A 27,029-nucleotide genomic window follows, 5' to 3' on the forward strand; every position below is an offset into this window, starting at 1 on the left:
AGTAAACCGTATCTTCCTGGCAGGGTTTTAATGTTCCTGAATACAAAACAAACAACGGCAAAGCCAATGGGTTTGGCAATGACCACCAGCATTTTTGCTCTATCAGTGTTTTTATGTTTTTTCGCAAAATGCTATTGTTAGAGAACCTTCAGGCACGCACCATTCCAAAAACATTAATTGCCTTAGAGTAAAAATATTTTTGGTCTCAAAATGCACACACAGTCAGAAAAGAAGGAGGCAGACGACAGAGGTGAGCGAGCTGTCTGGGCAGCCGAGTGAGGGCGACAATGCAACAGAACAATTAGAGGGGATTATGGCCGAAGAGAGTGGGTTTGGATATTTTGATTATAGGGTCCATGGAAGATAAGATTGGAGGATCATGGACTGAGGGGCTGCTGGCAGAGTGTGGTCATTTGATTGTCAGAAGTGGACAAGGAATGAGTGAACCTGGATAGATGTTGGGAGAGCTGTTAGCAGAATGTAGCGGAGTCAGCTCACAGGAGGAGAAAAGTGCAGAGGAGAGAAGGCATGGGTTGACACAGCTGGTTGTGAGAATGTCTCATTAATTATGAGAGGGCAGTGAGTCCATGGTACAAGCTCATGGGGCAGCCCTGGGGTGGGCCACAGGTGGGAGCAGGGAATATGTGCATGTTGTAGCTGATGGCGGACGGGGAGGAGGGGTGCGGAGGGGAGGAGGGAGTGAAAGGAGACTGGTGACAGAGAGGAGGTGCAGTGCACAGGTGCCAGGAAAGGACATGAGGTGTAGGGTGGGGGTGGTTGAGAACAGCGGCAGGTGGGAGGAGTGGATACAGCGCAGGGGAAGGCAGAGTCGGGTGACACACGAGAGGGTACGAGAAGGGGTGCCTCACAGGAAGGGACACATCATTTTAAAAGGGGAGTGGGTTTGGTGCCAAGACAGGATCCCAGAATGGTGACCCAACAGTGTCCGACAGAATGACAGAAAGGAGAATGTTGGGTGCCTGGAGAGGGATAGACTGAGGCAGGGCTGGAGTGAGTGATGAGACCTGGGCAGTACTGGTGGCAGCAGAGGGCAGACATTGATGATGGGATGGCTACAAGGGAGCGGGCAAACAGGCAGGAGGGATGGTTGACAGAGGGATGAAAGTGGGGGGGGGGGTGACAGAACAGTGTGTGTAATCAGTGAAGTCTTGACCACTTTGGTGGGTTCTAATGCTCATTTGTAAAAAAAAAATCCAGTTGCCGTCTGCAATGAAAAAGAAATTCCAAATCCGACACTTTTCAATACAAAGTTAAAGCAGCATTTCAAATAAGAGAAGCCTCTATTGCAACATGTAGAGATGGAGAGTTTAGATGTGTGACTGGAGTCCGGGAGCTGGTGCATGTTGGAGAGCACAAGTTACCGGGTGGCTACGGGACGTGTCCGGTGCCTTGTCATTAACATTGTAGAGGGGAAGTGCCACTGTGCTGGGTCCGGTCTGTGAACCCCAGGGTGCCACCATGCCTGGTTCCGTAGCCTTTAACACGGGCATGGTGTAGGAGAGTAGGGTCTGCATTCCTTTGGTCACCCCTTTTTTTTGCTTTTTGCTTCACTGGTTTTCGACTTAATGTGGCTGTGGGCCTGCTAATCAGACCCAAAGCCTGCTGTTCTCTCTCTAAATTCACAACCATGTACTTTAGGTACATCACCAATTGGATATTGGGTCACCTTATCAGCTCCTGTACAGTGTAATATGGGCATAGGTGCACCCAAGGCCTACCAGGGGCTGCAACATATCTTTTGCCACCCCTGGCTGACCATCCAAACTGACACAACTGGCTGATCACTCAGCTGGGGCAAGGCGTGTAATCACCCCTTGCTTAGATATAGTATTCCTATGGCTAACCTTATATCTAGACACATATACACCTATAAGTCACTCCTACGGCAGGCCTTAACAATCCTGGAGGCAGAGTGCTTGGTTTTATGTGAGATGGTGCTCTAGCATGAGCTGAGCCTGTCTGCAGCTTTCGGAACCATGTCCTTATAGCTGTTCTAGGATATTGCCATACCATATACTCTTAAGTGCATTATGAACCTCGCGGTCAGATGCTAACTTTGGTTTGGCTTTATCAAAACATGTCGTGTAAGGTGTCATACGCTTTGGAATACTACCCCCTCGCCAGTCCTGGCAAAGGGGGTAGGATTCCACCCTTCTAGAGGGACACGACATGTTACTTCCATTAATCCCGGTTAAAGTTAACCAGAGCCTCAGCATCATAAAATGGATGCTGCTGCCACAGACACAAGTCTGACCTCCTGCTGCTGGGAGTCCTTCCACCGAGGGAGGCTTGGACAATAGGTTTCCTGTCACAGGGAGGTGCTAGAACCACCCCAGACAGGCTATAGTGTATTGGGGCAGGGAGGGCTGAATGAAATGAGACACTGGCTGGGGCACACAAGATGTCCCATGCATAGTCCAGTTCAAACCGGTGCTGGGGCACTCCAGCCCCAGCTCTATCGCAAAACTGGACAAAGGGGAATGGGTGTAACCACCCCCTTCCTGGGTCCCACCCATAGGAGGGAATTAGCAGGTAATCCAGCCCCTAGATTTGGTATATAGGTAGGATCTGAGTCCCAAGACTTTAGATTTATCCTGACTGAAACTCTGATACGAAACTCTGGACCATTGACAACCTACTCGACGAAGAAGACTGAAGACTCTCCCTTGTGGTCAAGGAGTGACCACCCTGTGCAAGCAGGCACCATCAAGCGCTCAACAATTTGCATTGTCGTCGCTCCCGCTGGAGCCCGAACACAGAGCCTGACAAGACTCAGACTTCCAGACTTCCTTCAGCCTGATCCACAGCCACAACAAAGCTGAGACCCGTGGAGGCGACGCGAGACGTGGGAGCGGCCATCTTGGAAAGCAGGCGAGATGCTTTCCGTGCATCTTCTGAGGCACCCTCAAAGTTGTGCATTGGGGATTGAGAAGCCCCAGCCCCGAGCATCAACTGCACCCAAGATCACCTCTCCACACTCATTGAGTGCTGCGTGGGGCCCTTTTGCATTTTCCTGCTCAACGCATCTGTCCGGTCACTTGCCCGTTGGCTAGTGGCCTCTGTGACAAAGAAATATGAACTCTACAATGCTGGTCTGGTTGCTTCAGACTGGCCCTTGCTTTCCTGCAAAGGAGAAGCCCCTCAGTCCTTGCTGGCCTGAGTGAGAAGCCCTCTTCGAATCCTGCCTGGGTTGCCTTTGCCAAGGCTTGTTGACTCCAATCTGGAAGCCGACACCGCCGACAGCGAGAGCCTTTGTGGGACAGTCTGTGCCTAGCTCTTGGTTGTCTTCGACACCTCCTGGTCTACGTGGCAGCAGAGACAATCTTCACAACATCGCCTGATTACTCCCCGACATCGCCTGGTTCCTTCCTGGTTCCTTTCTGATTCCATCCTGGTCACTGGCTAGTGACCCAGACTCTGTCCCCTCTGCTTTCAGGTACTCTACATCTTCGATCCACCCTTGGATCCAACCGGACTCTTCTCTCCTGGTCGCCTGCAGCATCTTTTCTCCAAGGCTCCATAGGAATCCACGACGAAACCCGACACACTTTGGGACCTATGCACCCGCTTCCTGTCGGTGAGGTAACGCGAGTACTACGGTGCTCCTGTAAAGACTGACTATCCTAGTGTCCTAGTTTCAGGTGGTGAGTTCCTAGTCCAGTCGGAAGACTCCTAAAGCTTTAACTTTCTAACTTTACGCACCCATTGACTTCTATGTGTGCACGCATGTGCATTTAGACTCTGCACTAGCATCCCGTGGGCCTCCTGCTTCCTAACTACTGTTAGTCCAGTGTAGTCCCAGCGATTCCCAAGGCCCTAGGCCTTTCAATTGTTTGTGACGTGGTTCTTATACCACAATTTTAGTATATGGTTTAGCGGGCCACCAGGGCCTATCCATATTGTGCAACTTATTGCATGTTATATTGAGTTACTTGTTCTGCGCTTGTGCCTCTGCCCTCATAAAGAGTTCAGAGGATTGATTTAGAAATAAATACATATATATTTTGATTATATAACCTGTGTGGTGTCCTTTCATTTGGTATTAAAGGGATTGCATATGGTAAAACAGCTGGCTTCACATGCCCTCTTGAGTTTGGCCTAAGACTGCTTTGTCCATGCTACCACTAGGATAGCTGGTCTATAAGGTTGACTTTACAACCATCACCATAAGGGTTGTTTGGAATGATACAGGGTGCCCACTAGAACAGTGGACATCACATATCAGGCCAACTTCTCACGTTGGTTTGCAGCGGTTGGGATTTGAGCTTGCTGTTGTTTTACCAATTGTAATCTTTGAGATATTATTTGAAAGATCACATTAGGTACCCTAGGTACATATAACAAGACTTAGAATACATAAGTTCTACTGAACTTAGTTGTTGCAGACCAAAGGGCCTAGCACACCCTGACTACAACTCCTAGAGAGGTTCTAGTAGGAAACACATAGTGTAGGTAGGTGCACACACCACACCTCACTAGAATCATGTCTACCACAGGTGAGCCAAGTATGACTCTCCCTGTGGGAGGTGACCCTCCCAGGGCACCCTCTAGATATGAAATGCTCAACTTCCAAGAGATGAGACACTTGTGTACCTCAAGGAGATTGAAACAGGGTTCCAACCCAACCATTTCCCACCTAATAGAACTCCTAGAGAGGGCTGATGCTGAGAAGGCTGCTAGACAGGGTCCCTCAGTGCATGCAGAAGAGGTCTTACCCTCCACTGATGATGCATCCGACCCCACTATAGTAGGTGAAGAAGGAGATGAACCAGAGGAAGAATCTGAAGACGAGGTTTTCCAAGATAGCCAGGTCCAAGTTGGGAGACTTAGCCAGGCTAACCTAAGCTTACATGGGGCTGACAATGGGCTAGCCCCATACAGACCTATTAGTAGACTTAACCAGGGGTATGAGAGGAGAAGGTCCCACTCAGGTGAGTCCCTCCACTCTAATGTCTCTAGGGGATCCAATACCCTTGCTCAGAGAAGGATGACCTCTCCTGAAAGGAGAGAGCATCAGGCTAGGATGAGGGAAGCTAACCTGAGGATTGAGAGGCAAGAACTAGAAGTTGCCCTTGCCAAAGAGAAGCTTGCCAAAGAGAAGCTTGCCCAAGCTAGAGAGCAGAAGTTGGGTGGGTCAATACCCACTGGTGGCATCAATATTCCTAATGATAAAGACAGGTCCCATGAGAATACTAGGCACCTGAGTAAGATAGTTTCCCCCTACAAAGTTGGGGTTGGCATCCACAAGTGGATAACTGCATTGGAGAGGGCCTGTAAAGTCCCGCAGGTTCCCCAGAGTCAGTGGACAGCTATCTTGTGGCTCTCCTTTGAAGAAAAAGGCAGAGATAAGCTCCTCACAGTTAGTGATGCTGATGCTAATAACTTCCCTGTCCTGAAGAGTGCTCTAATTGATGGGTTTGGCCTAACCACTGAACAGTACAGGTTGATGTTCAGAGATACCCAGAAGACACAGACACAGGACTGGACTGATTTTGTTGATTGTGCCACTAAGGTTCTGGAAGGTTGGTTACTGGGAAGTAAAGTTAAGGACTATACAGGATTGTATAATTTGATCAAGAGAGAGCAAATCTATACTACTATTATAAAGAGAGAACTATGGGGCATATTATCAAGGACAGGCGATACATTATCGCTGCTTTTATCAGCAGGAAATTGCCGATAAAGCGGCGATGATGGCCTTGATAATATGCTCTATGAATTCCAATCGAAGGCCATGTTAGATGTGAGCACATCTAACATGGGTTTCGATTGGAATTCATAGAGCATATCATCAAGCCCTTTATCGCCGCTTTATCGGCAGTTTCCTGCCGATAAAAGCAGCGATAATGTATCGCCTGTCCTTGATAATATGCCCTTGTGTCCTTTGAGCCAGGTAAACTTGAAAAGTGCACCACCAATCGCAACACCCAATACAGCGTTGGAAAGGGGGGGGTCCAGTAGAAGGACATAGGCTATAAAAATAAAATAAATAAACGTTATTTAAAAAAGAAACAATAAAAAAAAGTAGTCCCTAAGAAGTAGCGCCGGCCGTGAGTGCTAACGACGTGAACGTGCGTGCTGACATCATGGTGGGGGGGGGGGGGGAGTGGCGGACAGGAGCCCGAGGAGCAGCGGACAGGAGCGAGGAACTCAGGCGGTGAAGCGAGGGGAGGATCGTCCGTCCTAAAATATTGCAGACAAGTGAGTGCTTTTACCAAAATAAGAAATACCAAAAACGTCGACTTTTTTTTTAAAGTATTTTGCTCTCCCGGAGAAAACCGATATGCCCAAACACAAAAAAACACAAGCTTACACACAAGTACCGCATGCATAAAAACCCCATCCAGCGTGGGGAGGAGCGGTGAACTGTGTGCAGCTTTCCTGGTTTCGAACATTATAATGCGCCCTCATTTGAAAGTGCAGAGATGCAGAAAAGCGTCGGTGGCCGGGGCACCCACGTCTTCCATTTGCATCGATTATGGCTGCCTCGTGCCCCCTGACGTGTGACGCATTCAGCCAGTACTGGCGTCTTACGCCACAGCTATATGTGCAAATCAGTGATAAACAGTAGACTACAGGCCCCAGAATGCAAAATGATGGAAGCGTAAGCAGGCCAGACTGGCTGATGCCACGAGTGACTTGAGGACAGCTATGTACGGACCTCGCCAGCATCCACGGCTGAGTCTCGGCCCATTTGCAACTGTGGCCAGCTGCAGTTTGGGAAGAGCTGAATCAGAGCCCAAATTATGAGCCGAGGCAGCTGAAAAAAATATTCTGGGCTTTTTGTTGTTGTAAATGATTGAAAATACGTACATTGTGCTATGTAGGTCTACAAATAAACCAAGACTCCTTAAAATATATACATTTTTGGTTCCGCTTTCTTCACACATTGCAAGTCAAAAATGTAACTAATAACAAAGGCAACACAGCTGTTCACACCTTTCAATTGCCAACAAACTAATGCACTTTTAAATTCGGAAAAATAAAATGAAGTTACATGTTAGTGCTCAAAAAAACCAAACTGAGTAATTTGGCGCTATAATAAAAACAAGATATTATCACTTAACTTAAGTAGAGTAGAACAAAAAAAAGGCAAATTCCCTTCTCCTTCAAACCCTTTGAAGTACACAGTTCTACTAAGTAATAAAGATTTATCCTTGAATCCATGGTACCCAGGGCAAGATACTGGAATAGTGCTATTTAGACTCCACCCTTTACACGTTATCATTGCACAATTTCACATTTGTTTTTGACATATTTACTGGGTGCCTTTAGTCTTATTTATGTGTGCGAATGTTTAAATTCATTATTGAAAATTAATTATTGATAAATTGTACCTTTATAAACGTGTGCACTAATGTTCAGTTTAAACACGAAGATGTATTCTATATTCGATTTTGCTTTTATCTATATCTATACTACTATTATAAAGAGAGAACTGTGTCCTTTGAGCCAGGTAAACTTGAAAAGTGCACCACCAATCGCAACACCCAGTACAGCGTTGGAAAGGGCAGTTGTAGCAGAAGGACATAGGCTATGCAGACGCCCACCATATACATTTAAAAGGTAAAAGAACCGTGCCAGCAAAGTAGTCCCTTGTGGGCGTGTCTGGGTTGTGCTGTGGGCACGTGCTGGGGGCGTGTGGTACGTTCCGCCCTTCATGCCATGTCTCATATTGTGTGCTAATCCCACCCTGCTCCCTTTAAATACCTCTGCACCCTATAATCTTAATCCACCCTTACTCCTTAAAATACCCCAACATCCTTAAACACTAACCCATCTTAACGCTATAAATATACCCTGTACCCCAACACCCAAACCTATCCCTAAACCCTAAAAATACCCCTGTACCCCAAAACCCAAACCTAGCCCTGAACTCTATTAATACCCCTGTTCCTCAAAACCCAAACCTACCCCTGAACCCTAAAAATAACCCTGTACCCCAAAACCCAAACCTAGACCTGAACCCTAAAAATACCACTGTACCCCAAAACCCAAACCTACCTCTGAACCCTAAAATACCCCTCTACTCCAAAAACTAAACCTAGCCCTGAACCCTTAAAATACCCCTGTACCCCAAAACCCAAACTTACCCCTGAACCCTAAAAATAACCCTGAACCCCAAAACCCAAACCTAGCCCTGAACCCTAAAAATAACCCTGAACCCCAAAACCCAAACCTACCCTTGAACCCTAAAATACCCCTGTACCCCAAAACACAAACCTAGCCCTGAACCGTAAAATTACCCCTGTACCTCAAAACCCAAACCTAGCCCTCAACCCTTAAAATACCCCTGTACCCCAAAACCCAAACCTACCCCTGAACCCTAAAAATACCCCTATACCCCAAACCCCAAACCTAGCCCTGAACCCTAAAAATACCCCTGTACCCCAAAACCCATACCTATCCCTAAACCCTAAAACTACCCCTGTACCCCATAACCCAAAACTATATCTGAACCCTTAAAAAAATACCCAAACACCCCAAAACATATACCTCAGTACCCCAAAACATATACCCCTATACCCATAATTACCTTATCCAAACATTTAAAAAAAACATGCTTTTACCATTCATGCATTTACAACGAATTTCGTTTTAAATGTATGCGTGGTTAAAGCATATAAAATGTAATGCCATGCGTTATAATGGCATTGCGGAGTCATGGTACTTTCGTAATGAAAGTATGCGGAGTGATGGTATGCGGAAAGAAAGCTGCGGAATAATGGGTGTTTACCCTCCCCCGGTAAGTACATTGGTGGCACGGCGGGCCACATCTCCAGTCACATACACATATTTTTTCACCACCCATTCGAAAAATGCACAGGTCTCTCTCATTGATGGCCAGCACCGACATACACTTTTAGACACACCTCCCACCACAAGTTCTAGAATTGCGAACTTTAGAGCTGGAAAGCTACGTTCGAATCTCGGCATCAGATCAACATCCTGTGTTTCCAGGCAAATTGCTTTGTCTCCCCGTACCTACCACAAATGAATGTGTTCTTCTGTAATGTAAATTGTGCTCATGTCATGTTGTCGAGTTTGCGCTATATATTGCAAGGAAAAATAAAGTTGGGAAACTTGAGTTCACACACTACTGAACGCGCACTCTTAAGTGCATCAGCAGTGCACTGTGAATCGGAGCGTTTCACAGGCCTGTCACAGATAAGAAATGCTATCAAAACGAAATCCTCCAAAACACTATACTACTGGCCGGCAGCAATTCATACCCGGACAACGTCGGGACGGGCTGCTAGTCCTTAATAATTGTCAGAACCAGTTGTTGCACCTGTGAGAAGCTGGCCTGGTATATGATGTTCACTAGTTCTAGTGACCACCTTGTATCAGTCCAAGCAACCCTTATGATGATTGGTTGTAAGTCAACCTTATAGAACAGTTATCCTAGAGGTAGCGTGGACAAAGCAGTCTTAGGCTAAACTCTGAAAGGCATGTGAAGCCAGCTGTTTTACCATATACAATCCCCTTTAATACCAAATGAAAGGACACCACACAGATATATATTGAAAATATATATATATTTATTTATCACAAGTATCCCCTATACTCTTTATGAGCACAGAAGCAAATGCGTTAAAACAAAACACTGTTTAAATATACAAAAGCTGCACAATATGGATAGACCCTAGGCCACTCAAACCATATACTAAAATAGTGGTATAAGTATCACTAATCGGAAGGAAGTAGGCCTAGGGCCTGGGGAATCACTGGAGCTGTTCGGGACTAGCAGTGAGAAAGTCGGGAAAGGCCCGCGGGACTCGGGTGCAGCGCTCAAAGCACACGCATGCACCAATGCAAAGTCAATGGTGCGTAAAAGTTACAAAGTTACTGAAAAGGGAACCTTCGGGATGACCTAGAACCTAGCAACTTGGAACATAGACAATAGAGGTGTATTGCTACACAGGAGCACCGGAGTGCCAGGGTTACCTCACCCACAGGAAGCGGGTGCATATGTCTCAAAGTGTGTCGGGTTTCGTTGCACTGGTATAAGGAGGCTGTAGATGAAGATGCTGCCGCCGGGTCGTAGTGGAGAGTTCCGGTGGATCCAAGGGTGGATCTGAAGAGGTGACCTGAAAGCAGAGGGGACAATGTTCATAGCCAGTGACTACCATGGAACCAGGAGGGAACCAGGCGATGTCGGGTGCAAACAGGTGAAAAAGTGAAGATTGTCTCTGCAGCCACGTGGACACAAAGAGGTCGAGGTCGAGCACGTCCAGGAGTCCATCACGTGCTGTCCCACAAAGGCTCTAGCTGATGGCGGTGTCGGCTTCTTGATCAGAGCAAACAGGCCTTGGCTAATGCAAGCCACGCATGAAACGATGCAAGCTTCTCACTCGGACCAGCAAGGTCAGAGGGGCTGCTTCTTTTTACAGGAGCGAGGGCCAGTCTGGAGCAACCAGACCAGCGGTGTTGATTTCGGATTTCTTTGCCAAGATGGCCACTAGCCAACAGGCCAGTAACCGGGATGACGCGTCGAGTGGCAAAATGCAAAAGGACCCCACGCAGATCGTGGAGATGCTGAGGGGCTGATCTTCGGTGCAAATGCTGCTCGGTGGTGGGGCTTCTCAAACCCCAAAGCACAGCATTGAGGATGCCTCGGGTGCTGCGCAGTCAGCTTCTTGGGGGTCTTTCAAGATGGCCGGTACCACGTCTCTCGATGTCTCCATGGGTCTCTTCTTTTCAGGGACTGTGGATCGGGCTTGGAGATGTCTGGGAATCCAGGTCTTATTGGGCTCTGGGCTCGGGCTCCGGCGGGAGGCGGCGGCAAAGCAGACATCGAGTTGCTGGTTGGTGCCTGTATTCACAGGGTGGTCACTCCTTGGCCACAAGGGAGATTCTCTTCAGTCTTCTGTGCAGCAGAATGTCGAAGTCCAGTTTTCTTCTTAGTTTCAAGTCGAGTTCAGCATGATCTGAAGTCTTGGGACACAGCTCCTACTCTTATTCCAAATCTAGGGGCCGGATTACCTGCTAGGTCCCTCCTCTGGGTGGGACCAGGAAGGGGGGTGGTTACACCCCCTTTCCTTTGTCCAGCTTCGCACCAGGGCTGGGGCTGGCGAGCCCCAGCGCCGGTTTGAACTAGCTTATGCACAGGGACACCTTGTGTGCCCCAGGCATGTCTCATTCTATTCAGCCCTGTCCTACCCAATACACAAAATCCAGTCTGGGGTGGTGCTAGCACCTCCCAAGGCAGGAAACCCTTTGTCCAAGCCTCCCAAGCTGGAAGGACTTCCAGCAGCAGGAGGTCAGACTTGTGTCTGTGGTGGCAGCATCCATTTTGTGATGCTGAGGCTCGAGTTAACTTTAACCGGGGTTCAGGTTATGTACATGTCGTGTCCCTCTAGAAGGGTGGAATGCTACCCCCGTCACCAGAATTGGCGAGGGGGTAGTATTCCAATTTGCATGACACCTTACTCGACATGTTTTGATAAAGCCAAACCAAAGTTAGCAAGTAACCGTGAGGATTATAATGCACTTAAGCGTATATGGTATGGCAGTATCAGGGAACAGCTAAAGGACGTGGTTCCAAAAGCTGCAGACAGGCTCAGCTCATGCCAGAGCACCATCTCACATATTTCCAAGCACTCTGCCTCCTGGATTGATGAGGCCTTCCATAGGAAGTGGCTGACAGGAACACATGTGTCCATTTTAGGTTAGATATAGGCATACTATACCTAAGTAAGGGGTGGTTACACTGACTTACCCCAGTTGAGTGATCAGCCAGTTGTGTCAAATATGGAGGCCAGGCCAGGGGTGGCATAATGCATGCTGCAGCCCTTGGTAGGCCTTGGAAGCACCTATGCCCTGGGCACCTAGGGTACACTGTTACAGGGGCCAATACGGTGAACCAGTTCCAATTGGTAATGCACCTAGGGTATATTGGTATTAATTTGGAGAGAGAACAGCAGGCTGTGGGTCTGATTAGCAGGCCCACAGCCACATTAAGTCATAAACCAGTGAAGCAATAAGCAAAAATGTGGGGTGACCACAGGATAGCAGACCCTACTCTCCTACACAACCCCCCCCCCCCCCCCCCAAACACAGGCACATTAGACTAACCTTGACCAGTTGTGTCTTCATGTTCTAAGTGGAAGTACCTGGAGAGACCATCTGCATTACCATGGTCAGTCCCTGGGCGGTGCTCCACTGTAAAGTCCATCCCCTGTAGGGAAATGGACCACCTGAGTAGTTTGGGGTTTTCACCCTTCATCTGATTAAGCCATAAGAGGGGTTTATGGTCGGTCTGAATCTTGAAGTGAGTGCCAAACAAGTATGGTCTCAACTTCTTCAGGGCCCACACCACAGCAAAGGCCTCCCTCTCAATGGCTGACCAACGTTTCTCTCTGGGGGTCAGCCTTCTGCTAATAAAAGCAATGGGCTGGTCTTGATCATCTATATTAAGTTGTGAAAGCACAGCTCCCACTCCCAACTCAGAAGCATCTGTTTGGACAATGAACTCTCTTGAGTAGTCAGGACTCTTCAGGATAGGTGCAGAGCACATGGCCTTCTTCAGGTCGTCAAATGCCTTTTGACAGTTTACTGTCCACTGAACCTTTTTGGGCATCTTCTTGGATGTCTGATCATTAAGAGGGGTCACAATGGACCCATAGTTCTTAACAAACTTCCTGTCGTACCCAGTCAGGCCCAAGAAAGCTCTGACCTGCGTCTGGGTAGTTGGAGGGGACCAGTCCTTGATGGTCTGGATCTTACTCTCCAGTGGTTGAACTTGGCCTCCACCTACAAGGTGGCCCAGGTATACAACCTTGCTCTGCCCTATCTGGCACTTTGTTGCCTTGATAGTGAGGCCTGCCTTCTGCAGAGCCTCAAGCACTTCCTTCAGGTGGACCAGGTGATCCTCCCAGGTGGAGCTAAAGACTGCAATATCATCCAGATATGCTGCACAAAAGTCATCCAACCCAGTAAGGACTGGATTCATCAACCTTTGGAAGGTGGCAGGTGCATTTTCCAAACCAAAGGGCATCACCACAAATTGGTAATTACCTCCTGGGGTAGAAAATGCAGTTTGGGCTTTGGATTCCTCAGCTAACCTGATTTGCCAATAGCCAGCTGTCAGATCAAATGTGCTCAAATATTTGGCAGAAGCCAATTTGTCTATCAGCTCATCTGCCCTTGGAATAGGGTGTGCATCTGTCCTGGTGACAGCATTGAATCCTCTGTAGTCCACACAGAACCTCATCTCTCTCGTTCCATCTTTGGTGTGAGGTTTGGGGACCAGAACCACTGGGCTAGCCCAGGGGCTCTCTGAAGGCTCAATAACACCTAATTCCAGCATCTTTTTCACCTCAGTCTTTATACAGTCCCTGACACGATCAGGTTGGCTGTAAATCTTGTTTTTCACAGGAAGACTGTCACCAGTGTCCACCACATGGGTACACCAGTTAGTCTGACTGGGTGTCAAGGAGAACATATGTCTATATGACTGCAAAACTTGTCTGCAGTCATTTTGCTGATGTTCAGTGAGGCTGCCATCTAAGGCCACACCATCAACTGAGCCATCTTCAGGGTTCTGAGTCAGCAGGTCTGGGAGAGGGTGTAATGACCAGATTTTCAGACCAGATAGAACCAGCTCACTGAGCAATACCAACCTGGCCAAAACGTAACCACCTCCCTCCTCAGGACCATCTATCCAGGCACCTGGGTACCTACCTGAGGATGGGGAACTCACACTATACAAGCTCATATCATCAGAAACACTACTAAATCTATAGGGTTACTAGGAATACTCACTGACTACTAAGGACATCCATGCCCTACACCACACTCATACCTCATAGTCTCGCGACCACAAGAGTCCAGACTAATCTACCCTGGGGCAGTTCTGATTATCTACCATTACACACTGATTACCCTCAGTGCTCACTCGACACGCAATCCGGCGTGTCTACACACTAGGCTGCAGCCCTAGTGCTCTCTTCCTCACAATCCGGTCCACAATCCGGCAGACCTAAGCACTGATGTCCTCCCCAGTGTTCTCTAACTTACAACATGATCCACAATCCGGCGGATCTACACACTGACCACAATCAGTGCTCTCACTAACGCCACTTACCAATGACGACCACTTTCCTATGAATACCTTCAGCTCTCTGTCTATGTTGGGAAGTCTCTCTCACTATTCACTAAGGGTTCACTACTACAATAATATTATGGGATGGCCGAATCACTAGTGTCAATAATTCCCTAGCTCAAGGGCTCCTCTCTCCCCCTAATTATTCAGACTTACCGGATCAGGGGCAGCATCTGTTCTGGCTGTAAAATCTGACTAGAAGAAAAGGTTACCTGTGCTTTAGGAATAGTGGACACACACTGTATGCCAGAGTTATTCCCTGATTTAAACGCTCCTATTTCCTTTTGATCCATCAGTTGCTAAAGCATCTGGTTAGAAGAAAGGCTAGCTTTATCATAAGAATAACACATGCACACTAGTTCACTAAGAACTGGGGTATCTTTATTACAATAATAGAATGCACATGCACAAATCTGAGGGGTCTCTACAACTAACAGGAACTTTAACACACCGCTGAAAGAAAAGGATTAGACATACAGTATGAGGACAAGGTTATCTGCGGGGTCTCTTGATTAACAGGAACTTTAACACACCGCTGAAAGAAAAGGATTAGACATACAATAGCCTAGGGAATAAGGACAAGAATAAGGTGTAAGTGTAAAGTGGACTAGTTTAGACTACCTCACCTATTAGAAGGAAGATTTCTCTCTGTCTCTGGTGGGATCAGGGCTCTCTCTGTCTCTCCCTCCGTCACCACAGCTCCACGCCTCTGGCTCAATTACTTCAGCTGACAGCCTCAACTCCTCCATCTGCTTTAATGCATTCTGATAGTCTCTCTCCAGCTTCAGCAATCATCTGCCTTCTTTCTCCATTCCAGAAAACCAATAGAACTGCACTGTATTCTGCAGCTCCAGCAGACATCCTACTCTCCACTCTTCAAGAACCAAACTGACCACTCCTCCTCTCCTGCAATTCGCTAATATGGATTCCTCTCCTCTAGTGGAAAGCTCCAGCCAGCAGCCTCCTCCCACCAGGTTCATGCACCGGGCTCCTCGCTCTAGACGCTCCCACAGTGATCAGCTGCTTGTTTCGTCTAGAGACCTGAGCCCAGGGACACTTCTTGATTAGATTCAGCTCTGGCCGGTTCTCTCCGGTTCGCTTAGGGCGAACAACAGCTCAAAACCAAAATATTACCTTTTCCCTTAAAGCATCTCATCTCTGCAGGGATAGAAAGCAAAATGGAGTCTCTCTAGTTCTGGGCCTTGTAGGCCTGAGAAGGATGAAATAACCCTTAGCTCTGTCAGAGTGCCTACACAAACCATACTAATGTGTAATATAAAGTCAGGACCACAGGATCCACCCTCTACTATAGGCAAAATAATGAAAGGCAAAGCCAATAGGCAATAGATGGATTAGAGTAAGGGATCTATCATCATATAAAGCAGCTATCCTCTTCTAGGTCTGGAAGAAAGGGCTTAAAAGAGCCAACACAAGCTAAGAATACACATCCTAGATGTGAGCAAGCTTAAAGTCTTTATCACTCTGAAATAGAGCCAAAAAGCCTGTCAAGACATTCCACCCTTAGACTTTATCTTGCGACACTCTATAAACAACAACATCCAAGTAAACAAACATCAACATAATCTATCAACAAAACCAAAAACCAAAAGACTCTCTAAAATAAATGACAACTTAAGGAAATTCCAGCTGTAACTTGATGTAGGGAATACAAATCTAACAACCAACTGAAAACAAATCAAAGCACCCTTGACCTGAATGCTGAAACATAACTAAAATTGATCTGATAACAACAGAAATCAACCGAAGCACCCTCGAACTAAATGTGCCTCAACTCCTAGTGATAACTGATGAAATCTATTGATATAGGGACTTGTTTGTAGAATGAAAACAGCAAGGGGCCTAAATGGGGCCTACCTACTTCGGTCAACTTAAGAACTAAATGTACCTCAACTTCTAAGGATAAAACAACAAAGGGCCTAAATGAGGCCTACCTTCTTTGGTCAACTTAAGAACTAAATGTACTTCAACTTCTAATGATAACTCATGAAATCTATTAGTGTAGGGCCATGTGTGTGGAATACAAATAACAATGGGCCTAAATGAGGCCTACCTACTTTGGTCAACTTAAGAAAGGATTTGGTGAAATCTAACAAATAAACATGACAAAGGGTCCTCAAGGTCTGGGCAAACATTACTAATAGATGTAGGACATAACCTGACTAAAAGACACACCTCCCAGGACAACTTAAAGTCTAGGGTAACCACCCTTGGAACTAATCCCACTGTTCTAATTAAGAATTGATGAATCAAAGTGAAAGTGTAATAACAGGAAAATAAGGATAACCCCATTCCTACAAAATAGCTGGTGTAGCACTATGCATATCCAGCAATAAGTCAAAGAAAATTATCTAAGTGTGGTGCATATCTAAAAGATACATTTGAACCATGCCAAAGGCAATAGGTAAAGGACACACTATCACAAAACATTTAGCACCTAGTTCCTCACTGTATCACACTGTGGAACACATGTGTGCACCATCCTTTCTAACTCTTTCATTGGCAAGACTGTTTTTCAGAAAACAGGAAAACTATAATAGGTGAAAGATAAACAAGTGTATCAATAATAGAATAGCATAGCATACTAAAGGCAAAATATAGCACTGCATAAACATCAAAACCATGAGAAATTTTCAATTGGGGCCTGTTTGTGGTAATTGCAAAAGTGGCATAATGTCCATAATTATAACCAAATAAAGATGAGTTCTTTTAGAATAATTTAAAAAAAAGGACTATTGGCTTTGTCAGCCAACTGCAGATTGCAATTCTAATTTCAGAAGTTTAGTAAATGTAAAAGTTTTCTTTTATAGGAATCCATCGTTGGTTTCTTCTCAGAACAACAGATCATTTGCAAAGACTACGATTCTCCATCTTCATCTGTATCCGGTGCCAAGGAAGCACTTCCTCCGATCTGGTCATTAGTCACCAGCTTCCGTCGTTCATTCGCCACCAATCCGGTCTGGTCTGGTTCCATCTTCCAAAAACAACAAACTAACATAAAAAATGAAAACAAAAAAGTAAAATAACAAAGGGAGTGGGAGGGGGGTGGGCCGACGCACACACCAAACACCACAACCCAACAACCTGAAACGAAAAAACAAGTATCATTCATCTAGCAAAAATTAATTTTCCATTTAAAAAGCACCCCAAGTGCTTTTTATTGTCGAAAGAAACCTCCTAATTTATAAAATAAAAATAAAAATTATTCTGAATTCAAGGAATGATTTAAATCATATACTTTTAAACTTGTTTGGGCAAAATCTAATTTTGTCATACACAGCCAGAAGGGCTGGGGCCTTAGCTACTCTCAACTCATCCGAGAAACAGCCCCTCCCTTCAGAAAGATGTTCGCGCTCAGAGTTTTGAATCCGATCCAATCAAAATAAGCAGAAGCCAGGCTACAGTGCGGTGTAATTTTGAATCACTGCCAAGTGCTGATCTCATTGCAGGAGCAAGGCTACTGCCAACCATTCTGTCCAAGCATCTCTAATCTCTAGTCAGGGAAGCTCACTTAGGCCTACTGTATTTATCTAACTCCAAGGGCCAAGCGTCTGCCAATTATTCTGCATGTGCAAGGATCCCTAATCTGAAGTCCATGAAGCTGTCTGCGCCGACAGCAAGGAAGAGCGACTTGACCCCCCCTTACATAAATATTTCTCCGCGGAAAGAAATTGGAATATAGCCAAGAATAACAAGCTGGCTCTCTCTGCTCTCAGAAGTTACACACTGGGCCTCCGCTCTTACAAAGCTCCGAGCTGAGAACTGGTGCCTGGCTCATATCAGTCAAGGTCATTTCAAATTCTTTGTAACTCAAAACACATCTGTTCCCAGGCCAGAGAGCTAACCATTATTCTCTAACTAACCGAAGCAAAATTAAAACGTAATGAAAAGCATCCTAAAATCAATAATTAATAAGGACATATTTTTAGCAACTAAGTCACATGCTAGCATTTTAAAATAAATCTATCATAAAAACAGCTACTGGCTGAAAGGGAAAAATAATTAGAACCAAACACATTTCTTACTTCTTTTTGAAAATAACAACATGTAATTTTGCAAGCATTTATACACTACATATTAAAAAGGGCCAGATTCAACATCATTTATTTTTCAAATAGCCATTTATTCAAACTGAGTGGGTTAACTTTCACACGCTATTCTAAGGGGCAGCTTGCATTGGAAAAAATAATAATCATGTATAATTTCTAGAACACACATTTTATTTTTTAAAAGCACAAGGTTGCATTTCACTAATTAAAAGCACATTCTATAATGGGTCTGTTTTTATATTTTTGGTCTTCACAACCGCGAAAGCATCAATTAAAGCACCCTCCGTGCAAACCCTTATCTCAATCCGACTGGTTGATTTATAACTTTCCGACCTGTGAGACAGACACATTAAATCATATGTTCCAAGGCAAACCCACACAAATACGTGGATGCATTTCAAAAAGAATGTTAAATGAACACAGCTTTTCTCTCTGCGCAAGATGTTACCATTCTGTCAGCAAGCTGACAAAGCACATAGGCAGAACCCAGCAACCAATGAAAGTCAAATCAAACCATCATTCATCTAAACACTCACTGACTTTTAGCGTCAGCTCAAATAACCATGCATGTTAAACAGCATGTTAAAATAAATACTGCCGTCACAATTCAAGATATTAACCCTTTGGCAGCTCAAACACAATCATTCCCCAATGTCTGCAGTACATGGGAAATTCAAGAACTTATCACTCCACGTTTTCAAATAACACGTGCGCACATCTACAAAACATTTTCCCCAAGCATTTGAAAGAGATCCAGCTCTCTCCTGCCTAACGCAACAATAACATACTCTGTACAAGCCATATCCACATGGCGCTATTCACAAGCCATATTCACAAGAAAGTCAACAAGTCCAAAAAATAACATTGTTGGACAGGCCTCGTGAAAGGGCCGCTCCCTCCCCGCATGATAAGGCCCAAACGCCGGCTCTCCCGGGGTCCCCCGAAGAACCACCCCGGCAACCCACCGAAGCAACCCGCAACCCGTCCCCAACGGGACGCCTGCTCCCGAACATCCCAGCATCGGCTGTCCCGGGCCCCCGTCAGCACCCTTGCCCCGGCCCAGCCGCCATCTTGGACACTGCACCATGAGGCCGCGTGGCCTCAGCTCGACCCCAACCCTGGGCCTGGCCAGGCCCCGACATCGAGGCACCACCATCCACCCAGGAGGTGAAGAGACCACTTGGCAGGTCAATGGGAGAGAGGAGAGTCGATGGCTCTCCCCCGCCAGGTGCCGATCGCCCCCGGTCTCCCCGGGCACTGGCTCCACCCCCCTGCTGGGTGTCTGGATTCCCTCATCCCGGACCTCCCGACCTCCAAGCGCGAGGGTCCGGACATCAAAGGAGGCCAGACCTATAACTGGGGCAGCTCCAGAGCAGGAAGGCAGTTGTATCCTGGAGTCGAGAGACACCTTGAAGAACTCATCCCTGACGGACTGCTGGCGCTGCCGCAGCCTTGCCTTGTGAACCACCTTCGAAGCCTGCTGGCGCTGCCGCGGCCCTCTGCAACATGCATCTTCGTCTGGACCTGCTGGCGCTGCCGCGGCCCACCCTTGTGAACCATCGCTCTTGCCTGCTGGCGCTCCGCGAAACCTCTGCAAAGTAATCATCATCGTAGCCTGCTGGCGCTGCCGCGGCCCTCCGTACCGAGAACCATCGTCCTAGCCTGCTGGCGCTGCCGCGGCCCTCCTTGCCGAGACTTTTCATCCTAGCCTGCTGGCGTTGCCGCGGCCGACCTTTTCAGACCTCCGAACTCGAGGATTGTGAGCTCCGTCTGGCCGCCCTTGTACCGGACCGGTACCAAGACTGTCCCGCTACCCCTTACCCTACAGAGACTAGAATTGGGAGGATCCTTGTGTCCTGCCCCCCACTGTATCGTTGATAACCTTGCCTCAAGAATCCTATATAAAGTGTGCAGATCGCATCCTTGTGTGGTGTCCATTTGTGGGGGGGAAGTTACTGGTCTGTACGATCGCTGGAGACGGTCCTCACCGGAGGCCTCTCCCCCTGTACTCGGCCGACCCTCCGGGTCCCCGTCTAACATTGGTGGCCAGCGGCGCGATCCGAATCAACGCGTAATCGTACAGAGAGTAACTCACCCCACGACACAACCACAATGACAACAAAAGAGAGCGGAACCACAGAAAAATTCCAGATGGAGAAACTAGAAGAGTATAACCACAGAGAACTAAAGCAGTTCTGCATAGAACTAGGCATTGCTACCACAGGACTGAGCACGAAAGAAGACTTCAAAAAGGCCCTGGAATCTTGGGCAGAGACGGGTACGGCCGTACCCCAAAACCAAAGCCTCGAGGCACCGGAAACAAACACCACTCCGACGGAAGGAAGAAGATCGGGTCTCTCTCCAGAGGAGATCCGGGAACGGGAAAAAAGCAGGCTCCATGAATTAGAGCTGGCTCGACTTCGGTTGGATGGAGAAATGAAGTTGGCGGAACAAAAAATAACATTGGAACACTTGCGGCTCCAAGAGGAGCGGGAAGAAAAACAAAGACAGAGAGAGTTAGAAGAGAAAAAGCTAGCCTACGAACATGAGCGCAACCTAAAAGAAATAGAGCTTCGAAAACAGAATAAAGATCTCGGGGTGCCCGAGCGCCCGAACACTCCTGCCACTACAGACCCTAAAGTCCACATCCCCAAGGATGTCGCCAGAGAATATTACCGGAACGACGATATCCAGCAATGGTTCAAAGCCTACGAGGTAGCCATGACCTCCCACCGGATTCCCCAGAGCGACTGGGGAGCCGGGTTATGGGGGAGGTTCGTCAACGAAGGGCGAGACGCCCTGCTGCAACTCCCGGACCATCAGATGACCTCCTACGACCACATGAAAGCCGCCCTCCTCACTCGATACGGACTCACGCCCGAGATGTACCGCCAGCGGTTCCGCGACTGCAAACGGATCCCAGGTACAACTTGGGTGGAGTACGTGAACTTTTTCAGCAGAGCATTTGAGGGGTGGATCAAGGGCAGCAAGGTGACCACTTACGAGCAACTCTTTGACCTTAGTGTGTGGGAGCACCTCTCTAACAATTGCTTCGTCGAGCTCATGCAGCACCTCCTCGACAGTAAACTAACTGAACCTCGGCAACTCGCCGCCGAAGCTGACCAATGGGAAAGCACCCGAGTTGCCCGAAACGGGCCCAGCGAACCAAACAGAACCAACCAAGGACCCCATCGCCCCCGAGGGGGAGGAGGAGGCCAGGGTCGGGGCAGAGACGCCGTCCCGGTGGCTTCCGCCAGCAGCTCCCCGCCCCCGGCCGGCAGGGGAAACCCCCCAATGCATCCAGGGTTCCGAGCCAACGTTACTTGCCACAGATGCCAGCGACCCGGCCACTACGCCAACGACCCTAATTGCCCGAAGAACCAGAACCCTATGCCCCGCCAGGTCGCTGTTGCCACCCTGGGAGAAGAGCAACCCCCAGAAGATTCTGAAGAGTACGAGGCCGACCAGCCCGAGTGGGAACCAGCCGCCATGTCCCTGGTCTGTCTAGGGGAAAGAGACATGATTCCGCGGGCTCCCCTACCCGCCAATACGCGGAAATACAGCCAATGGGTCAACATTAATGGGCGCCAGGCTGAAGCCCTACGTGACACCGGGGCCAGTGTGATGGCAGTCCGCTGTCATCTGGTGACCCCGGAACAGATCTTGCCGAACGTCCTTTGCCCCGTCCGGTCAGCCGACAACTCAGAAAGCCTGTGTCGGATGGCCTGCGTCCCCTTCGAGTGGGGAGGAGTGTCCGTAATGCTGAAGGTGACTGTCCGTGATGATGCCCCAGTGGACTGCCTCCTGGGGAACGACCTCGAAAGTTCCCCCTGGGCAGCCGTCGAAAGAAGAGAACACCTGGGGATGTTGGGCCTCCCTGAATGGGCCTGCATAATGACCCGGTCCATGGCCGCCCGCGCCATCTCCAGTCCCGAAGAACCAGAATGGCCAGAACCTCCTCCCCCGATCGTCCCGGAGGGAGCCGCCCTAAGCGCCAATCCCCCAGAGCCCAACAAAGAAGGGCCCGTTCAAATCCAGGACCTTCCCGAACTGGCCCAGTGGCGGCAAGAGGGTGGTCCCACCCAGGAGCAGTTCCGACAAGAGCAGAGGACCTGTCCCTCCCTCGAGGGACTCCGGCAGCAAGCCCTCGCCCAGAGCGCAGGAGACACAGCAGGGGCCCACTGGATTTATTGGGACAATGACCTGCTCTACAGTGAGCAAAGAATTGCTGAGCTGGGGGCCAGTCGGGTGCTGGTGGTGCCCCTCCGCTTCAGAGACTTCTTTTTGAACTTGGCACACGATGTCCCCCTTGCTGGGCACCTGGGGCAAGACAAAACATACAACCGCCTGGTGACTCACTTCTACTGGCCCAAAATGCGTAATGATGTCTCCAACCACTGCCGGGCCTGCCCCACCTGCCAGGCCAGTGGGAAGAGCGGCCGAAAGATCAAAGCACCCTTGCAACCCTTTCCCGTCGTCACCACCCAGTTCGAACGGGTAGGAATAGACATTGTGGGGCCCGTAGACCCCCGAACGGCTCAGGGGCACCGGTTCATCCTAGTCCTGGTGGACCACGCCACCCGCTATCCCGAGGCCATTCCTCTTCGGACCGTGACAGCACCCGTGGTAGGCCGAGCCCTGATGGGGATTTTCTCTCGAGTGGGCTTCCCCCGGGAAGTCGTCAGCGACAGGGGCACAAACTTTATCTCAAAGTACATGAGGTCTCTCTGGCAACAGTGCGGGGTCACCTACCGGTTCACGACCCCTTATCACCCGCAAGGAAATGGACTGGTCGAGCGGTTTAACCGCACTCTCAAGGGAATGATCATGGGCCTGGAAGAACCCCTACGTCGCCAATGGGACGTGCTGCTCCCGTGCCTCCCCTTCGCCTATCGAGAAGTCCCCCAGAAATCCCTCGGCTTCAGTCCCTTTGAGCTCCTGTACGGACACCCGTCCGGGGCCCCCTCAGCCTGGTCAAGGAATGATGGGAGATGGCCCCCCAGAAGACCCCTCCAGACGTCTATAAGTATCTCCTGACCCTCCGCAACCAGACCCGGCGATTGAGGGAACTCGCCAAAGCCAACCTGGAGGCCAGTCAGGAGGACATGAAGAAATGGTACGATCAGCATGCCTCCTCCCTCGAGTTCGAACCAGGCCAGCAAGTCTGGGTGATGTCTCCAGTTGAACCCTGTGCCCTGCAGGACAAATGGACTGGACCCTTCAAGGTGATAGAGCGCAAGGGCCCTGTCACCTACCTAATAGACATGGAGTCCTCCCGGAACCCCCTGCGAGTCCTCCACGCCAACAGACTCAAACCCCACTTCGTACGTTCGGAGCTTAGCCTACTGATGGCAACAGATAGTAGGACGGAAGAAGACTCCGAGCCCCTCCCTGACCTGCTGAGGACCCGTGAAAAAGATGGCTCAGTGGAAGGGGTCAGACTCTCCGATGCCTTGTCCCCAGAACAACGCCAAGACTGTCGGGCTCTCCTGCTACAATTTGCGAACCTGTTCTCCCTCACCCCCGGGGTCACCCCCTGGTGCCTTCACGACGTGGACACTGGGGATAGTCCACCTATTCGACACAGGGCGTACCGAGTGCCAGATCGGGTGCGCACCTGCATCCAGGACGAAGTCACCAAGATGCTGGCCCTAGGAGTGATCGAGCCATCCGACAGCCCCTGGGCCAGCCCAGTCGTACTGGTCCCCAAGGCTGCCGCCCCGGGCGTTGCCCCCGAGCTCCGGTTCTGCGTAGACTATCGGGGCCTGAATGCTGTTACCAGAACCGACGCTCCCCCCATCCCCCGGGCGGATGAGCTGGTTGACCGCATGGGGGCTGCCCGCTACCTGAGCATGTTCGATCTAACAGCAGGCTACTGGCAAATCGGCCTCACCCCCAGGGCCCAAGAACGATCCGCCTTCTCTACCCCGGATGGCCACTACCACTTCAAAGTGATGCCATTCGGCATGAAAAACGCTCCAGCTACCTTCCAACGACTCGTGAACCAGGTACTGGCGGGCCTCGAAGAATTCAGCGCCGCCTACCTGGACGATATCGCTGTGTACAGTCGCCACTGGGCAGACCACCTTCACCACCTCCGAGAAGTCCTGCACGCCCTCCAGCAGGCCAGCCTCACCATCAAGGCCAGCAAATGTCAGATTGGCCAGGGGTCCGTGACCTACCTCGGACACCAAGTGGGGAGCGGTCTGGTGGCCCCCCTTCAGCTCAAGATCGCTGCCATCCAGTCCTGGCAACCACCTGTCACCCAAACCGAGGTCCGGGCCTTCCTAGGGCTCACCGGATACTACCGGCGGTTTGTAAAGGACTATGGCAGCATTGTGGGGCCCCTCACAGAACTAACATCCAAGAAAAACCCCAAAACGGTCAACTGGACTTCGGACTGTCAAACGGCCTTCGAGAGGTTGAAGGCAGCCATGTGCACCGCCCCCGTGCTCCAGGCCCCCGACTACAGCAGGGAATTCATAGTCCAAACGGACGCCTCAGATCATGGCGTCGGGGCAGTCCTCTCTCAACTCAACGCCGAGGGAGTTGATCAGCCAGTGGCCTTCATCAGCCGACGCCGACTGGCTCGAGAACAGCGCTGGAGCACCATCGAGCGGGAGGCCTTCGCAGTAGTATGGGCCCTCAAGAAACTCCGGCCCTACCTCTTCGGTACCCATTTCAGGGTACAGACAGACCACCAACCCCTGCAATGGCTGATGCAGATGAGGGGGGAGAACCCAAAACTGTTGCGATGGTCCATCTCCTTGCAGGGAATGGACTTCACTGTGGAGCATCGTCCTGGCCAGGACCACGCCAACGCGGACGGCCTGTCACGCTTTTTCCGCCTCCGCGAGGAGAGTACCCAAGAGGATGGGTGACTCTCCCAGCCTTCAGCTGGGGGGGATGCATGTTGGACAGGCCTCGTGAAAGGGCCGCTCCCTCCCCGCATGATAAGGCCCGAATGCCGGCTCTCCCGGGGTCCCCCGAAGAACCACCCCGGCAACCCACCGAAGCAACCCGCAACCCGTCCCCAATGGGACGCCTGCTCCCGAACATCCCAGCATCGGCTGTCCCGGGCCCCCGTCAGCACCCTTGCCCCGGCCCAGCCGCCATCTTGGACACTGCACCACGAGGCCGCGTGGCCTCAGCTCGACCCCAACCCTGGGCCTGGCCAGGCCCCGACATCGAGGCACCACCATCCACCCAGGAGGTGAAGAGACCACTTGGCAGGTCAATGGGAGAGAGGAGTGCCGATGGCTCTACCCCGCCAGGTGCCGATCGGCCCCGGTCTCCCCGGGCACTGGCTCCACCCCCCTGCTGGGTGTCTGGACTCCCTCATCCCGGACCTCCCGACCTCCAAGCGCGAGGGTCCGGACATCAAAGGAGGCCAGACCTATAACTGGGGCAGCTCCAGAGCAGGAAGGCAGTTGTATCCTGGAGTCGAGAGACACCTTGAAGAACTCATCCCTGACGGACTGCTGGCGCTGCCGCAGCCTTGCCCTGTGAACCACCTTCGAAGCCTGCTGGCGCTGCCGCGGCCCTCTGCAACGTGCATCTTCGTCTGGACCTGCTGGCGCTGCCGCGGCCCACCCTTGTGAACCATCGCTCTTGCCTGCTGGCGCTGCCGCGACCCCTCTGCAAAGAAATCATCATCGTAGCCTGCTGGCGCTGCCGCGGCCCTCCGTACCGAGAACCATCGTCCTAGCCTGCTGGCGCTGCCGCGGCCCTCCTTGCCGAGACTTTTCATCCTAGCCTGCTGGCGTTGCCGCGGCCCGACCTTTTCAGACCTCCGAGCTCGAGGATTGTGAGCTCCGTCTGGCCGCCCTTGTACCGGACCGGTAGCAAGACTGTCCCGCTACCCCTTACCCTACAGAGACTAGAATTGGGAGGATCCTCGTGTCCTGCCCCCCACTGTATCGTTGATAACCTTGCCTCAAGAATCCTATATAAAGTGTGCAGATCGCATCCTTGTATGGTGTCCATTTGTGGGGGGAAAGTTACTTGTCTATACGATCGCTGGAGACGGTCCTCACCGGAGGCCTCTCCCCCTGTACTCGGCCGACCCTCCGGGTCCCCGTCTAACAAACATGCTCCTCACAAGGAATATATTCAAGGCGCAATTCACAAGGAACACAGCAAGTCAAAATGAGAACATGCACCTCACAAGCCACATTTACATGGCGCTATTCACAAGCCATATTTACAAGAAAGTCAACAAGTTCAAAAAATGACATGCTCTTCACAAGGAATATATTCAAGGCGCAATTCACAATAAATACAGCAAGTCAAAATGAGAACATGCTCCTCACAAGCCACAATTACATGGCGCTATCCACAAGCCATATTTACAAAAAAGTCAACAAGTCCAAAAAATAACATGCTCCTCACAAGGAATATATTCAAGGCGCAATTCACAAGGAACACAGCAAGTCAAAATGAGAACATGCTCCTCACAAGCCACATTTACATGGCACTATTTACAAGGAACTCCACAAGTCATATTATATTGAACACATTTCACATTGCACAGCATAAGCAGACGCAGCAAGCAAGTTAATGGGCAATTTAAAAGCATTTTTCACACACATTTGTATAATTGGACCATCACAAAGATGTAATTGGCTCCCTCATGTAATGTCACCCTTCAAGCCTGACAGTTCAAACACCAAGATGAAAAGCATTTCTTCCACCCTGCATAAGTCAAATGCCATGATGTACTGCAATCTCCTTACACTGCAACTGTTCAAGCCCATAGGCCAATTTTCGTGCCAAGTGCAAACCATCAAGATAAAAACCAATACAGCGCACACAGGCTTCGTAAACTGTTCGTC

This window comes from Lissotriton vulgaris, unplaced genomic scaffold (assembly GCF_964263255.1).
Source record: "Lissotriton vulgaris unplaced genomic scaffold, aLisVul1.2 SCAFFOLD_2913, whole genome shotgun sequence".
Taxonomy (NCBI): Eukaryota; Metazoa; Chordata; class Amphibia; order Caudata; family Salamandridae; genus Lissotriton; species Lissotriton vulgaris.